General features: G+C 37.0%; 1 long non-coding RNA gene across 1 annotated transcript; it reads right to left on the bottom strand.

Moving 5' to 3' along the window:
• Positions 1–283: 283 nt before the first annotated feature.
• On the bottom strand, positions 284–1,010 carry LOC129759259 (uncharacterized). Its single transcript, XR_008740149.1, has 3 exons — positions 898–1,010; positions 717–837; positions 284–652 (listed from the first exon to the last, which is right to left on the bottom strand). It is a non-coding gene; the product is annotated as an uncharacterized LOC129759259 (long non-coding RNA).
• Between the last annotated feature and the right edge of the window lie 17,820 nt (positions 1,011–18,830).

An 18,830-nucleotide genomic window follows, 5' to 3' on the forward strand; every position in this document is an offset into this window, starting at 1 on the left:
TGGTTTTGATCGGTTTGTTTTTTTATGATCGATATACCTACGCATGTAGACCAGGCCGACAAACCATCTACTAGGGTGAAAATTTCAAAATTGATCGCTTTTTTCTTATAGGAGTAATTTTCGAAAAGTAACAAAAAATGTTTTTTTTTTTCGTACATATCAATACTACAATCAAATCGCATCAAACTTTTATTCGATTTTGTTTTAATTTTGTACAACAAAATCAGTTTAATCTACTGTCAATACAAACATGATAATACTTGGTAATACTTATTATCTATCCTTAACCTTATGTATTACTAAAGAAGGCTATCGTTACTCAAAAAAATAACAATCACTTATCGGAACATATATCGTATCTTACTCGAAAACTTCATAATCTGGAACATCAACACGAAGAAAGATTTGAACTGGTATACGCAGCGTGTTTCGAAAGCACCCCGTAAATCGACAATAGAAACGGAAAGAGGCCGTTCCGAGTTCAGCCGAACGGGCACCGCTATATGGTACGTTTGGGCTGCCATCACAGTCAACAGCAGCGATGGAATCCAAAAGCCTCCGGGAGCGGCACTGCTCCGAAAGTCTCAGCCATGGAACGCCGGAACCTTTGCGCATGAAAAGTTTCCACGAGAATATAATATATCACGACAGCCTAGAAATATACACATTCAAGAAAAAATTAACCTCAAGCCAAACTAATTCAAGAAGCATCTTACCTCAACATCTTGCAGATTTTAAAAATAAATTTCTGTCCATGTTATATCGGTACACTCCAAAAAACAGGCTTTTATTTAGTCCTCGGCTGAATCGCATCGCCCGGGGAACCTTTTCCAATAGCTAGAAGGTGAAATTTTCACTACAAAATATTATCTTAGCGTTGAACAAGAAAAAACTCACCTGAAAGCCAACAGCAGCCAGAAAGCACCTTCCAATGTCAGCATTCTGTCTTCGACACAACCACCGGGCTCCAGGAATAGCCCACATCCTCCAGTCGGATCGAAGTCGAGACATTTGAGCCGGAATTTGAAAGTCGGGATTCGGGACAGTTTTCAGCGGATCGAATTAAAATAACACATGCAACCAAAACAACACGATCAACTAACTGTGCAAAAATTAAGTTCCAAATGGCACGCAATTGTCGCCTATGTCTTTATACTCAAATTTGAGCAAAGTTATTTTTTACAATTCAAATTAACTTAATTAAACGTTTTGCGAATCAAAATTAAATCTTATGATGCTAAGATACTCTGCTCGAATGTACGTTTGATTGTAACATCCGGATGATTCCCACAAGAAATTACATTCCAAGCCGCACACTACATGCTGACAATAACGGACGTAATTTCACGCTGACAACGGTGGACATTCAATTATGACGTTCGTTCTTACTGTCTTCCGGTAATTGTTCCGGATAAGTGAATTCAAATTTTGTGACATGTTCTTTCATCAACACAAAGGAGGAAAACGAGACTCAACTTTAAGTTCTTAGAATTAAACTAACTTTTGAATTTTGGTCAAACTTAATTTTGAGTAATCAAAAAGGAGCGTGTAAGAAATGGGTTTTTGTTGAGCATTTTTTAGTCTACAAAAAAGCCTTTTCAACAGCTTTTTCGTTGAAAAGTGATCGAGTGGAAAAGTCGTGGTTATATAGTATAAAACTCTCGGCCAAGAAACACCAAAGCCATACATACATACGTGATCGAGTGTTTGGTTTTTTTTTTTTTTCAAGTGGATTGTGGAAGAAGGTATTTTTGAGAAAAAATTAGGTGTTGCCGTGGGACAAGTGCGAACAATATCGGGGTAAGTAATTGTGATTTTTTTATTTACGGGAAGTGAATCTTTTCACCAGGGATCATCGCCCTTTCAGGATTTAATATTACATAAACGACGCTTCATTTGTCCCCTGTCATCATTGGTGGGGGAGGGGGTGTTAGAAACCGGTCAGGTGAAAATTATGAGGAAATTAATTTTATTTTCATAATTGCTAATTTCAAAATGTATAAGGTACACCGGGGTAAGTGTGGACGGTTTTTCGTATAGTTCAACTTTAAAAAATCATTCAAAAATCAGCAGTGGAGCAATTTTCATAAAATTACATTCAGTGTAATGCAGAACATGTTGTTTACAAACGCTGAAGAGATGAGCTCGATAGAAGCAAAGCGAAAAAAGTTATTACGTAAATTGTAATGGACTGCTGGTGTCTTCACTTACCCCGATTTATGGGGTAAGTGTGGACGGAAGATTTTCTTTTTGGTTTCTCAGGAAATTTTCAAACAATTTGTGTTTTCTTGGTTGAATACGTTATTTTATTGCTCGAACCGTCCAAAAGTTTGAAAAAAAAAGTTCATGATATTATTAGTAAGGCATCTTTCAATAATTATTTTGTGTAATTTATGCTACAACACACGAGTTCCGATTTTATCAAAAAACACTGAACAAACAAGTACTTTACCAAACTTTTCATCAACCGAATGCTAAACTTAGCTAAAAAATGCAATTCATGAAGGATGAAGGACAGAAAATTGAAAAAATGTGTAAACATCAAGTCTTTTTAAAGCCGTCCACACTTACCCCAGGCAGGGGTTGGAGACAAGATTTTAGTTTTTTGTAAATAAACACTTTTTTCTTCATCTTTAACCGCCGTTTCTTTTCCTAACTGGTTGTTTGGAATATAAGGATTGTTTCAATGTAGAGCCGGCTAGTTTACGAGAAATTGGCAATTGAAAAAGATGCACATCACCTCGACATCGTAGGTGAAAATAGAAAATTCTCAAAAAAGTCGTTGTAAACATCCGTTATTGTCTGAATTCTATTTTTTTTACAGTTATTGGATAGATTACTAGTAAATTGAACATTCTGCATTAAAAGTTTGAGAAAATAGTGCACAGTATTGTTTTAATAGCCATCGTCCACACTTACCCCGGTGTACCTTATGAGCTAAGCTAATAAATCGTGCAATCGACCCTTATGATTCCAAGTGAAACAGGATATGCATTCATTGGTATTTTTATGAGCTGCATAAAATTGAAATAATTTAAATTTTGATTTAGGTCTTCAGTATGTCACTATCATATTCCTGAATACTTCATTGTAAATAGTTGTTATGAAACAACATTCTCACGTGAGCTTTCATTACGTTGAATGAAACAGAAACACCGAAACGAGTTAAGTGCTTATGAAATTTGGAGAGTATTTTCTCGTAATCTAGCGGGTACTTGAAGCAATCATAACATTCGGAACTTATGGGACATCAATAATTCTTTAACAATCAACAAATTTGTTTGTCTCCTTAAAATCTGAAAATATGAGCCGTTTCAATTAAAGATTTAAAAAAAAACACAACCAATATCTATGTTTATTCTTTGAATTGTTTCGACGAATATTTTTATTTGTTTTATCATGATTGTTTGGAGCTATCCGTTAATATAGGTTGCTTTACATTCCAACATTAGCGATATTATTTTAAATAAAAGTCAACTATTTTTTTATTTTGTATTATTTCTAAAAAGCCAAAAACGAGTCGAAACAAAAAGGGGTGATGAAGGAATTCTTCTAGCAAACAATGTGTTTTGGCAGATTCTGAATTTGAATCAGTTATCAGATTCAAAATTAGTTTCATATTTATGATAAATATAAATTCAAAATTAAGATGTACATTTCACAAGTTCAGATTCAGATTTTAGATTCATTTGGTATTCAGATTTGGGATTCAGAATATCCATTCAGGTTCAGAACCCAGATTCAGAATGACATCGATGATGTTTTTGCAAATGTTTGCTTATTTTAACACTGTGGAACAGATTCAGAATCCAATCACAGAATTCAAATTCATATTCAGAATAAAACTCATAATTCATATTTACAATTCAGAATTGGGATTCAAAATTCTGCATCTAAATGGAATTCTAATTAAGAATCACATATTCAAATGCATGATTTCAATTCCGATTTTAGATTTGGAATTCACAAATTTCAGGTTTTAATAAATATAAATAAATTTCAGGTTCTTTATTCAGAATGTACATATTGTCAAAACTAAGATATCTTAATCCAGATTTAGATTTATGATTTAGAATGAGAATTTAAATTTATAAATGAGGCCCTCAGTATCAGAGGGGTGCAAGTACCAAAATCATCAATATTTAGTTAAGTAAACCTATAAGATTCTTCATGTTTCAATGAAAGTGAGGTGCAAAACCGAGATTTTTCATAGTTTTTCTAAACACTTTTTGATTGAATTAAACTGTTCGAATTCGAAAAATATATGATTAATCGAGCACCTTCACAACTTTGAAGCGTGTTTTTTCGAAACTATCATTTAGGCACTTGCAACCCTCTGATGCCAAGTGCCTCAAATGATATATTATAAGGTAATGGGTTCAGTTATAAGATTTAAAGTTGAGTAATTTATAACTAAAATTATTCAGACTTGTACTTCAGACTACAGATTCTGTTTTTAAAATGAGACTTGATATTAAAATTCATACGATTGGTTTCGATTTCAAAAATCTAATTAGATTCATTGAAAATGTCAATACAGGTATTCAATTACAAGTATATTGTTCAGAGAAACTTTCGCTTGCGGGAATAGAGAGGCTATTTTGTACGGCTCATAAGTCCAAAACAAGCTTTTTGCAGTCCGGATTTATAATGTTTCGTACAGATATCACATGCTCGCGTCGGCACTGTTGCGGGCAGTAAACTGACAGTGTACAGCGATCACTTATGCAACATGTTGTCTTATTGTTAGTACACATGAAAATTTCGAAATACTTCGGGGCTATTGATGCTCGTTTGCCCCTTATATCCGATTTTTGAACTAAGTTAGTCACCGTTATCCCTTTCCTTAGTCTGGGAATCAAGCTGGTGGCTGGTGGTAGAAGTTACAGTGGAGACCGTGTTTGCGTGCGGCTGACGACCGCGAGGTCAGACTGTTTTGTTGGTTCCAGGGACAGCCGAAACTTTGCCAAGCTTTATCCAATCATGCAATAATACAGCATAATAATAGTGTATTTGTTTATGCCGAGTGTTGCACTCGTGTTGCCCTAGTGCACCACTAGGTGCTGTCAAACTGTTTGTTTATTCGGACGGTGTTGCACTGGTTTTGACCTGGTGAAGTTCTGCTTACGGACGGTGGCCCACCGATAATTTTGCCAGTGTTGCGAGAGAGCGTGTGAGTGCGTGAGCTAGCAATACACTGGCGACGATTTGTGTTTGTTTTTGTCGGGTACGGTGGAACACTGATCGAGTGGAGAAAACAAATACAGTATAAGTGAAATTCTCAGTTTTTCAAATATTGTTTTATTTGACGTAATGGTAGGTCACGAGAGCATTGCTGTTTATTCCAAATATCTCGAAAAGGTGTGAATTCTTTTAATGATTTACATTCACAACAAATACTCTAGTCAAAGGAATTTATCCATGGTGTTTTTATTGTGGATTTCTATGTGTTTTGGAGATTCGAAAACATGATAAAATAATCAATTTTTTGAATAAGTTTTTGGAAATAAACTGTTATTTCTATTTTCTGTTCTGATTCTGTTCTGGAATCTCGACAATAACGGATGTTTACAGCGTTTTTTTGGTTTACTTTTTATTATAACTACTATGTCGAGATGATGTGCATCATTTTTAGTTGCATTTTTTTTTTTAATCTAGCGTGTTCATGACGACAAACTTTGCATTGAAACAATACTAACATTCAGAAGGTTAGAGAAAATCTACCGTCCCTACTTACCTTATATAACGAGCCTATAGTAAACAAAGAGACGAAATGTCACGATTGGAATTTTTGGATTTTCTGTCAGTGTCATTCCAATCGAGCAAAACCAAGCAGTCTTAAAGGCAGACCTACAGCAGGGTTGCAAGCACATTATTTCGAAAGGTATCAGATTGCGCTTCTTTGTTTACTATAGTTTCTTTAACCTTATAAAGCGAAGTAAGTAAAGAAAACAGCAGTTCATTAGTTTTAGTGATAAGTTTAGCGAGTTGTGTCAAAACTGGACCTAGCAGAGGGGCGACAAACTTATCTCGATCATGCTTATATCTACAGTGTAATAAAAAAAAATATTCTGCATCAAATTGATCGTTTGCCTAAATAGATCCACTGCTGATTTTCTTAAAAGATTTAAGTTGTACTATACGAAAAACCGTCGTACTTACCTTTGTGTACTTTAAATGGTATTTGATTTAAATTTGGAAACCTGTCAAAATTAATTATTCCTATGAAAATGATGTTCATCTGATCCTGGCGCCTCAATTGGTTTCTATTTTAAAATCGTACTATCGGAACAAATTATATTGACATTATCGATTGATATCCAATATTTGGATTGAAAAAAGACCCTCAGAGCCAAAGAGGTATAAGTGCAAATATGATCGATTTTGAGTTAGTAATACTTAACAATTTTTCATATTTTAATTTGTATTTGGTAATTTTATCGGGTTATTTTAAGTTTATTTACAAAAATAACAATTTTTGAATAATATATGGAATATGACCAAAAAACTTAAATGCATGTTTTCTCGAATTATTCTTTTATTCAGCTTTACCCCTTCGGCTCTAAGGGTCGTAAATAACTTTTTTGTTTTTGTATTTTTATTGAGTATTAATAGCTTTCCTTTAATTTAAAGTTTCCATCCACTCATTTATAAGATTACTTTGTTGGGATACAGCAATGGTGTTTATTTCTGTTTGATGTTATTTTGATGAGAAATATGGTTATGTTAAGGTTACCAAAATTCAAACTTATTTATTCAAATTTCGTTCCAAAATAATCAATAAAGATCAACACTTTTTCTGAAAAATGATAGAATTCAAGGCGTTCGTTAATTAACTTTATTAATCACGATTGCCTTATTTTATAATAATCAATTAAATTTATTTAAAGTAATGATTGAATTTTTATGAACATTGGTTAGAATAAATCGAATCTAAATATTAAACTTGAAACTTTTTCAAATTTTTTATTTCAGTTTTTAAACATGTCTCGCACCAAAAAATATTCGTCGGAATACAAAGCGAAAAAACTTCGTTTGTACGATAAGCAAAAGTACATTAAAAAACTCGCTTCTGTTATAAATGAGCAAAACAGAAAATCAGATGTCAGTTTTTCTAATCAACCAAACGTAACAATTTTGGAAGAAATACAAACAAATCAAAATTGTTACAGTGAAGAAAATCGACAAAGAGAAACCCTGAATCATGCAGAAGCAATTGATGATTATGCCAATACTATTGTAAACGAAGATAACTCATATAAAGAGCAAGAACAACAAAGAATCCAGAGGAAAAGAAGAGATATTGAAATTTCTTCAATCATGCGAGAAAAAAATGCTAAAAGGATTCGAGAAATAAGAGCAGATATGAGCTATTACGAAAATGAAAAAACGATGAACAGACTTCGTATGCGTAAGATAAGAAATGAAAACATGGAATACTATGCAAGAGAGAAGAATAATATTCTATGTAAATTGGCAGAAAAACGTTTAAGACACGAAAACGTCCAAGCTGCGTCGAATCATTCAAATTTGTTGAATATACGTTTACAGAGAAGCAATGAAACGTATAATGTTAATGAAAATGCACGCAACAGATTATCACGACGGGAGCAAAGAATGAATGAATTCATAGCTCATCGAGACAAATATTACAACTTTCTAATTCGTTCGAATGATATTCAATCGAAATCAATAAGGGAATTCATTGAGAATAGAAAGCAGATGCCCAGTTATGTATGCGCAAGCTGCGAGGGTTCATTTTTCTATAAGAGTGTTCAAAAAATTTCTGAACAGATAATTGATAAAATTCTGAAAAACGAAAACGTTCAAAATACTTGCGATTCACGCACCTTGAATTATTATTTTCAAAATTCTTGCAATTTTCTGTGTAAAACTTGCATTAAATATGTAAAAGAACGTAAAATTCCCAAGCTTGCTTCAAGTTGGGGATTAAAATTACCGCCGGTTCCCGAATGCATTACAAGACTTAATGATATTGAAGAAAGAATAGTTTCTCCTTATGTTGCTTTCCAAAAGGTTGTTCTCATGTCAAAACGTGCTTGTAATCCACAGCATGGAATGAAAGGGAGTGCAATTCATGTGCCTAGTAGTGTGCCACTTATGGTTTCGTCTTTGCCAAGACAACTAAATAATCTTGATGTTATACCTATACCGGTGGAATTCAAACGACATATGGGTCACTCTTCCACATATATTAGTGGATTGGTCCGTGCGTCATATGTATCAGAAGCTCTTGATTATTTGAAAAATACTGAATTATACAAAAAACATGACATACAAGTTTCTTCTCATGATATGAGAATTTTCACGGAGGAAATCAATCGGAACAATGTCATAAATTTAGATGCCAGTGAAAATCAAGTTGCTACAAGCGACGACGGTAATATTCGGGATAATCAACTTTGTTCTGGATTAGAACAAGAAGTGAATTCGAATTTACAATTAGACGATTTAGAGGTCGATGATGAATTTTATGAACATTTGGTTGATGATGATGATGAATGTTTACTTTTCGACTTCAATCAACAAACGGCACAACATGCCACTATTGTTATGGCTCCAGGTCAAAATCACTGGCCTGTTTCAGTTCACATTCAACCAGATGTTGAATGTTTTTGTTTTCCAAAAATTTTCGCTGGAAAAAAAAGGCAAGTACTTAACAAAAATATTACAAGATCTGATTTAATTAAATGGGAAGTACGCTGCCATACAGTTAAAATTTCGGCATTCAGAATTTTATATTTGGCCAAAATGAAATTGGAATCAGAAGTTCTTAGTTCAACTACACTTACACTAAAAAAGAAATCTAATGCTAATGGTGTTACAGTTGAGGAAGCATTAAATCCCCAGTTTATTACAGAGCTTAGGCAGCATAATGATGGGTTGAATTTTTTAAAGCACATCAGATGTTCTCCAAGTTTTTGGAGCTCGAAGAAAAAGAATCTCTTTGCGATGTTGCGGCAGTGCGGAAAACCAATGTTTTTCTTAACCGTGTCTGCAGTTGAAAATAAATGGCCTGAATTGATACAAGGGTTGGTATTGAAGACTACAGGGAAACAAATTTCGTTATTGCAAGCTCTTAACCTTCCGGAACAACAAAAACACGATCTTATTAAAGAAAATCCTGTTTACTCTGCATTGTATTATGATTTTAAAATTACTGAGCTAATGAAATTAATGAAACAAAGCTCAGGCCCATTCCAACCGTATAAAATAACAGATTTTTACCGAAGGCGCGAATTTCAAATGAGGGGATCTCCCCATGATCATATGTTACTGTTCATTGAAGATGCACCTTGTCTAGATTTAAATGATGAAGATAGTATAAAAGCTTTTGAAAAGTTTGCTGATACATTTATCACATGTCAGTATGATGCTGATAATCCACTTTGTAAATATTTGCGTCACAAGCACACTGATACATGTTCAAAAGGACGGAGCAATAAAAACACATGTAGATTTAATTTTCCAAAATTTGTTCTATCAGAAACTAAAATTTTAAAACCATTGCCCAAGAACGAAATTACTGCAGCGGTTAAGAGAAATCTACAGAAAATAAAAGAAACGATGGAAGTTCTATATTCAAGTAGAGAAAGATCAAATCTCAGTTTTGAAGAAATTTTAGAAAGCTTGCATTTGACTAAAGATCATTACATAACCGCTTTAAGAGCTTCTATAAGTAAAGTTACAATTTTTTATAAACGCAGGAGCTGTGAAGTTGATATCAATTCTTATAATCCAATAATATTGAATTTAATGGAGTCAAATACAGATTTGCAGCTAATTCTAGATGAATATGGCGTTGCAGCATACATTGTTGATTACATTGCTAAGTCTGAATCGGGACTCTCGAAGCAGTTGAAGGAACTGCAAAATGAATTAGATAAAAGAAATACTACTTATCTTGAAAAGTTGAGGACAATTGCTAACAAATTTCTCAATTCGAATCTAATGAGCGTCAGCGAAGCTATTTATCATTGTTTAAGTATTCCTTTGTCCCATTTCAGTCGAACTCATATATATATCAGCACCTGTAAATCTGAAGATAGGGTAGTTTTTCTTAAATCAGAAAAACAATTAAGATCAATGAGCAAAGATAGTACCGATATCGCTGGTAAAGATATCATAACATATTATGCGGAACGAGTAGATTTACAAAACATTTGTTTAGCTGAGTACGCTGCATTTTATTTTAAAGCTAAAGGAAAAAGTCGTCCTGATAAGAACAGGTCACAGATTTCTGACGAAGAAGAGGACATTGAAGAAACAGAAGTAGATAGAGAAAATCCTAACCATAAGAGAAGGAAAACAGCTCGAATTCTGAGATATAATCGATACAAAATCGAACAAGATCCCGACAATTATTATCGAGAGCAATTACTTCTATTCTATCCTTGGAGAAATGAAATCAATGAAATTGAAACAGTGAACTGGTTGGAAGTGTATAATAATAACCTCGGTGTGATTACTAGAAATCGTTCCAAATTTCAAATTCTGTCAGATGATGTAATAGACAAAGCAATAGAAGCCGCAAATGATAATAGAGCAGATTTAGAAAATGAAGAAATTTCCGAATTCGAACAAAATCAGCTGTCTAAAGATCATGAAATCGATATTCTTGTACAAGGAGGTATTGATAGACCAAAAACGTTTACTCCATTTGTGTATTCGGCTCCTCCGAAAGTAAACAAACGCGATCTTCTTGAAAATCTAAGGAAGCTTAATAACAGACAAAGAGAAATTGTAATTCATATTTACAAATGCTTTAAACTGAACAAGTTACCTTTAAAAATTTTCATCTCCGGCTCAGCAGGTGTTGGAAAAAGTTTAGTTATATCAACAATTTATCAATTGATTACATATTTTCTGGAGTACTGTGTTGAAACCTCAGTTTGGCAATCATCAGATTCTGTCAAAGTGTTATTAAGTGCGTTTTCTGGAAAAGCTGCCTTTTTAATTGGAGGCAATACTTTGCACTCAGCTTTTGCCTTACCATTGACCGAAACTAGAAACATACCAGATTTACCTATGGACGTCGCAAATAATTTACGCCAACAATTGTTACATTGTAAATTGATAGTCATAGATGAAATTTCAATGGTTGGAAGTACCATTTTCAGTCGTATAGATACAAGATTGCGCCAAATTACAGGAATGGATGAAAGTTTTGGTGGTTTATCTGTAATAACCGTAGGAGATTTCCGACAGCTTCCGCCGGTCAAAGATAGATTCATTTTTAACCCTCCCAGAGATTGTTTGGTGACGTTGGATCTTTCCCCTTTATGGGCGGATTTTGAATTTTATGAATTAACTGAGGTCATGAGACAGAAAGACGACTTAGACTTTGTTAATGCGTTGAATAATTTTGCCCAGGGAACTATGAACGCAGCAGATATCAACGTTTTTAAAAGTAGAGAAGTCTCCGAAAGTGAAGTACCTAGTGACGCTATAAGGTTGTATTATACGAATTTGGATGTTGACAGATATAATGCCATAAAAATTGCAGAGTCGACTGAAACCGAAATTTTAAGTTTGGCTGAAGATAAATTGACAGGCAATTTGAAAGAAGAACAAATTTTAAAGAAACTTGATATTTGGAAAGCTAAAACTACCCGGGATTGTGGAGGGTATCCATATTCTATACAATTCAAAAAAGGTATCAAGTACATGGTAACTGCAAATTTAGATGTATCGGATGGCATCGTAAACGGTGCAACTGGAGTTTTGGAATTTGTTTTTTGTAATCCACAATCGAATAAACCTATCGTGGTGTACCTTAATTTTGACAGCAAGAAAGTTGGCAGAAAAGCTCGACTTAAATTTCATGAATTTACAGAAAATTTGAATCTTAACAAAAACTGGACACCTATTGAAAGGCAAAGATATAGTTTGACTAATCATTTTCAACGTGACTATCAAGTTATTAGGAATCAATTCCCATTAGTTCCCTGTGAAGCGCTTACAATTCATAAAAGTCAGGGACAAACATATTCCAAAGTGTGCGTTGATCTACGCAAGAAAGGTAACTCAACTCGTCAGTTAATTTATGTTGCCTTGAGTCGTGTTTCGAAACTATCTGGGCTTTATATATTAGGAAAATTTCCGGGAAATATGGCCGATAATCCTACCATAAGAGCTTGTTTGAAAGAAACGGAAAGATTAAAGACATACAGACAATTAACTTTAGCGTTTGATAATTTAACAACTCACGCAGGATTGGTTATTGCTTATCAGAATTCTAGATCTTTGAGAGAAAATTTCAAGTACATATCCGCGGATGCATGGTATTCGAGATGTGACATAATTGTATTTTCTGAAACGGGGATCCTTACAAACGATGAAGTAAATATACCCAATTTCCATATTGTTTACCGATCAGATAGACAAAAATTTCCATTTTTTGTTAAGAGTGGCATTGCCAAAGGTATAATATGCTATGCGAAAATTGGTTTAATAGTTTCAGTAGAAAGTCATAAGACGGTTTTCAAAGCCAATAACCAGAATAAATATGTTGGCCATACTGACTTAGTTCTTCTAAAACATGGAAATTTTTCACTTCTTACAGGCTATAAATCACCGAAAATTAATTATAATGAATTTATATCTGTATTCAATTTAATTTATAAGGCTTACAGTGAACCAATCGTATTCATAGGAGATTTCAATTTTAATCTCAACAGTACATGTGACGAAACAAAAAAATTAGTAAATAATCTGAATAGAATGCATCTTTATGATAAGTTAGTTTGTTATGAACCTACAACAGATCTTGGTTCTAGATTAGATATTGTATTTTCTAACATAAGAAATATTTCAGCTGGTGTATATGAGTCTTATTTTTCTGACCACAAACCAATCTTTGCGATAATTCCTCAAACAGTATTGGAATTGGAATCTGCTGAAATTCTAGGAAGTGAGTATTTTGATACTTCTTCATCAAATATAGTGAATGACAACATTCATAATGAACTTTTCAATGATCCTCCAGAAGAATTATTTAATGAAGCTAATATTTTGATTGAAAATTCAACAACAGAGATATTAGAAAATGAAGAATGGTTCAACGAAGAGCTTTTTAGAAATTTGAATAGTGCAATATTAGACATTTTGGTTACTTCAATGAATTTTAATCTAGATACAGAATACCGCGTTATGTCATTGTTAGAAAGTTATTCTCAATCCCTAGATTTAGTTCATACGCATATGAATGTTTCTCCAATTCAGATTTTTGACCGTTTACGTGATCTTGACAGGATGGCAAACGAACAGTATTTTCAAGAATTTGTTGAAATTGAAATTCCGAGAGATGGAAATTGTCAGTTCCATTCGATTTCATATTCTTTGATTGGAAATACACTTTTGTCAAATGTTCTCCGAACGTTCGCATTCAGAAGTGTTTTACAAAATAAGTCCTATTTTGAAGGTAGAGAAAATTTACTTGAATCGGGATCATTTTTCAATCTTCTTTGTATTTCATGTGAGGACAGTGCCTGGGGTAATGCAGATACTTTATACGCATTAAGTATTATTTTAAAACGAAGTATTTTTGTCGTTATCAAGGGAACCCTAGTTAATTGTTTAGAAATCAGACCACCAGTGGTATCATTGACTCCAATTGTTATGATTTACGGATCATCACATTATAATGTACTTCTCCCTAAAAAACTTAATTCTAAACATGAGTTTCCGAATACAAGTGTAATTAATGTAAGAGAAAGTGAACTGTTCTTGTAATTTTTTGTTTTTAATACGATTCACACATTGGTAATTGAATTAATATTGAGTACAGTTCATAATAGTTGTGATGTTGTTCTCTGGTTACTAAATAGGATCAGAAAAAATGTGGCATCAATTTGCGAGTCTTTCATTTGAGCTTCCTTCGCGATCGCAGTGCATCAGATAAATCAATAAAAGGTAAAATGAAATGCGAAGAGCTTGAAACAATTCAGTTTAGATTTAAATAAAATTTAAGTAAGATGTCAACATTGATGAGACAAGTCACTGCAGATATTCAGTTATTCCTTAGTATCTGTGTATTGTAGCGAAATTGAAACAGTCAGCGATGGTTCGTCTAAATTCTCATGGATGATAATGATAATGATGATGATAATAATAGTGATAATTTTTAAGATTGTTGAATATTCATTGGCCTTTTGTCAACTTGAAATTAGTTAAGAGAAGTCTACATATATTTGAGCACTGCGCGGTATTTACATGAATTGTTCCAAATCTGAGATGGTTCTTAGTACAATTGTAGCAGTAAATGAATGTGATTTGTTAAAAAAAAATCTTTTCAAAAATATAACTCGATCCGCTCAAATATGTGTAGGGGAATGAGGTGGGAACATTATCATCATCATTATCATTATGATTTTATTATTCAAATTTCATAATCGCAGTTGATCTTATTAATTTTCAATCCTAATAGAATCGTTGAAAGAATAATAACTGTTTGAAGCGAGATAAACTTCTCAATTCTTTGGCATTGCACAGTGTGGCTGGACACTAGGACAACCACTAAGGCGTGGCGAGACACCCGCCTTGAACAAGCACAGTGCGACGAGACATCCACTGTTTGAAGCGAGATAATATTCTCAATACTTTTGCATTGCACAGCGTGGCTGGACACTTGGACAACCACTAAGGCGTGGCGAGACACCCGCCTTCAACAAGCACAGTGCGACGAGACATCCACTGTTCGAAGCGAGATAACATTCTCAATACTTTTGCATTGCACAGTGTGGATGGACACTTGGACATCCACTAAGGCGTGGCGAGACACCCGCCTTGAACAAGCACAGTGCGACGAGACATCCACTGTTTGAAGCGAGATAACAGTCTCAATACTTTTGCATTGCACAGCGTGGCTGGACACTTGGACAACCACTAAGGCGTGGCGAGACAACCGCCTTGAACAAGCACAGTGCGACGAGACATCCACTGTTTGAAGCGAGATAATATTCTCAATACTTTTGCATTGCACAGCGTGGCTGGACACTTGGACAACCACTAAGGCGTGGCGAGACACCCGCCTTCAACAAGCACAGTGCGACGAGACATCCACTGTTCGAAGCGAGATAACATTCTCAATACTTTTGCATTGCACAGTGTGGATGGACACTTGGACATCCACTAAGGCGTGGCGAGACACCCGCCTTGAACAAGCACAGTGCGACGAGACATCCACTGTTTGAAGCGAGATAACATTCTCAATACTTTTGCATTGCACAGCGTGGCTGGACACTTGGACAACCACTAAGGCGTGGCGAGACACCCGCCTTGAACAAGCACAGTGCGACGAGACATCCACTGTTTGAAGCGAGATAACATTCTCAATACTTTTGCATTGCACAGCGTGGCTGGACACTTGGACATCCACTAAGGTGTGGCGAGACACCCGCCTTGAACAAGCACAGTGCGACGAGACATCCACTGTTTGAAGCGAGATAACATTCTCAATACTTTTGCATTGCACAGTGCGACGAGACATCCACTGTTTGAAGCGAGATAACATTCTCAATACTTTTGCATTGCACAGTGCGACGAGACATCCACTGTTTGAAGCGAGATAACATTCTCAATACTTTTGCATTGCACAGTGCGACGAGACATCCACTGTTTGAAGCGAGATAACATTCTCAATACTTTTGCATTGCACAGTGTGGCTGGACACTTGGACATCCACTAAGGCGTGGCGAGACACCCGCCTTGAACAAGCACAGTGCGACGAGACATCCACTGTTTGAAGCGAGATAACATTCTCAATACTTTTGCATTGCACAGTGCGACGAGACATCCACTGTTTGAAGCGAGATAACATTCTCAATACTTTTGCATTGCACAGTGCGACGAGACATCCACTGTTTGAAGCGAGATAACATTCTCAATACTTTTGCATTGCACAGTGTGGCTGGACACTTGGACATCCACTAAGGCGTGGCGAGACACCCGCCTTGAACAAGCACAGTGCGACGAGACATCCACTGTTTGAAGCGAGATAACATTCTCAATACTTTTGCATTGCACAGTGTGGCTGGACACTTGGACATCCACTAAGGTGTGGCGAGACACCCGCCTTGAACAAGCACAGTGCGACGAGACATCCACTGTTTGAAGCGAGATAACATTCTCAATGCTTTTGCATTGCACAGCGTGGCTGGACACTTGGACAACCACTAAGGCGTGGCGAGACACCCGCCTTGAACAAGCACAGTGCGACGAGACATCCACTGTTTGAAGCGAGATAACATTCTCAATACTTTTGCATTGCACAGTGTGGATGGACACTTGGACATCCACTAAGGCGTGGCGAGACACCCGCCTTCAACAAGCACAGTGCGACGAGACATCCACTGTTTGAAGCGAGATAACATTCTCAATACTTTTGCATTGCACAGTGCGACGAGACATCCACTGTTTGAAGCGAGATAACATTCTCAATACTTTTGCATTGCACAGTGCGACGAGACATCCACTGTTTGAAGCGAGATAACATTCTCAATACTTTTGCATTGCACAGTGCGACGAGACATCCACTGTTTGAAGCGAGATAACATTCTCAATACTTTTGCATTGCACAGTGCGACGAGACATCCACTGTTTGAAGCGAGATAACATTCTCAATACTTTTGCATTGCACAGCGTGGCTGGACACTTGGACAACCACTAAGGCGTAGCGAGACACCCGCCTTGAACAAGCACAGTGCGACGAGACATCCACTGTTTGAAGCGAGATAACATTCTCAATACTTTTGCATTGCACAGCGTGGCTGGACACTTGGACATCCACTAAGGCATGGCAAGACACCCGCCTTCAACAAGCACAGTGCGACGAGACATCCACTGTTTGAAGCGAGATAACATTCTCAATACTTTTGCATTGCACAGTGCGACGAGACATCCACTGTTTGAAGCGAGATAACATTCTCAATACTTTTGCATTGCACAGCGTGGCTGGACACTTGGACAACCACTAAGGCGTGGCGAGACACCCGCCTTGAACAAGCACAGTGCGACGAGACATCCACTGTTTGAAGCGAGATAATATTCTCAATACTTTTGCATTGCACAGCGTGGCTGGACACTTGGACAACCACTAAGGCGTGGCGAGACACCCGCCTTCAACAAGCACAGTGCGACGAGACATCCACTGTTCGAAGCGAGATAACATTCTCAATACTTTTGCATTGCACAGTGTGGATGGACACTTGGACATCCACTAAGGCGTGGCGAGACACCCGCCTTGAACAAGCACAGTGCGACGAGACATCCACTGTTTGAAGCGAGATAACATTCTCAATACTTTTGCATTGCACAGCGTGGCTGGACACTTGGACAACCACTAAGGCGTGGCGAGACACCCGCCTTGAACAAGCACAGTGCGACGAGACATCCACTGTTTGAAGCGAGATAACATTCTCAATACTTTTGCATTGCACAGCGTGGCTGGACACTTGGACATCCACTAAGGTGTGGCGAGACACCCGCCTTGAACAAGCACAGTGCGACGAGACATCCACTGTTTGAAGCGAGATAACATTCTCAATACTTTTGCATTGCACAGCGTGGCTGGACACTTGGACAACCACTAAGGCGTGGCGAGACACCCGCCTTGAACAAGCACAGTGCGACGAGACATCCACTGTTTGAAGCGAGATAACATTCTCAATACTTTTGCATTGCACAGTGCGACGAGACATCCACTGTTTGAAGCGAGATAACATTCTCAATACTTTTGCATTGCACAGTGCGACGAGACATCCACTGTTTGAAGCGAGATAACATTCTCAATACTTTTGCATTGCACAGTGTGGCTGGACACTTGGACATCCACTAAGGCGTGGCGAGACACCCGCCTTGAACAAGCACAGTGCGACGAGACATCCACTGTTTGAAGCGAGATAACATTCTCAATACTTTTGCATTGCACAGCGTGGCTGGACACTTGGACATCCACTAAGGTGTGGCGAGACACCCGCCTTGAACAAGCACAGTGCGACGAGACATCCACTGTTTGAAGCGAGATAACATTCTCAATACTTTTGCATTGCACAGCGTGGCTGGACACTTGGACAACCACTAAGGCGTGGCGAGACACCCGCCTTGAACAAGCACAGTGCGACGAGACATCCACTGTTTGAAGCGAGATAACATTCTCAATACTTTTGCATTGCACAGTGTGGATGGACACTTGGACATCCACTAAGGCGTGGCGAGACACCCGCCTTCAACAAGCACAGTGCGACGAGACATCCACTGTTTGAAGCGAGATAACATTCTCAATACTTTTGCATTGCACAGTGCGACGAGACATCCACTGTTTGAAGCGAGATAACATTCTCAATACTTTTGCATTGCACAGCGTGGCTGGACACTTGGACAACCACTAAGGCGTAGCGAGACACCCGCCTTGAACAAGCACAGTGCGACGAGACATCCACTGTTTGAAGCGAGATAACATTCTCAATACTTTTGCATTGCACAGCGTGGCTGGACACTTGGACATCCACTAAGGTGTGGCAAGACACCCGCCTTGAACAAGCACAGTGCGACGAGACATCCACTGTTTGAAGCGAGATAACATTCTCAATACTTTTGCATTGCACAGCGTGGCTGGACACTTGGACAACCACTAAGGCGTGGCGAGACACCCGCCTTGAACAAGCACAGTGCGACGAGACATCCACTGTTTGAAGCGAGATAACATTCTCAATACTTTTGCATTGCACAGTGTGGATGGACACTTGGACATCCACTAAGGCGTGGCGAGACACCCGCCTTCAACAAGCACAGTGCGACGAGACATCCAC

This window comes from Uranotaenia lowii, unplaced genomic scaffold (assembly GCF_029784155.1).
Source record: "Uranotaenia lowii strain MFRU-FL unplaced genomic scaffold, ASM2978415v1 HiC_scaffold_132, whole genome shotgun sequence".
Lineage (NCBI taxonomy): Eukaryota > Metazoa > Arthropoda > Insecta > Diptera > Culicidae > Uranotaenia > Uranotaenia lowii.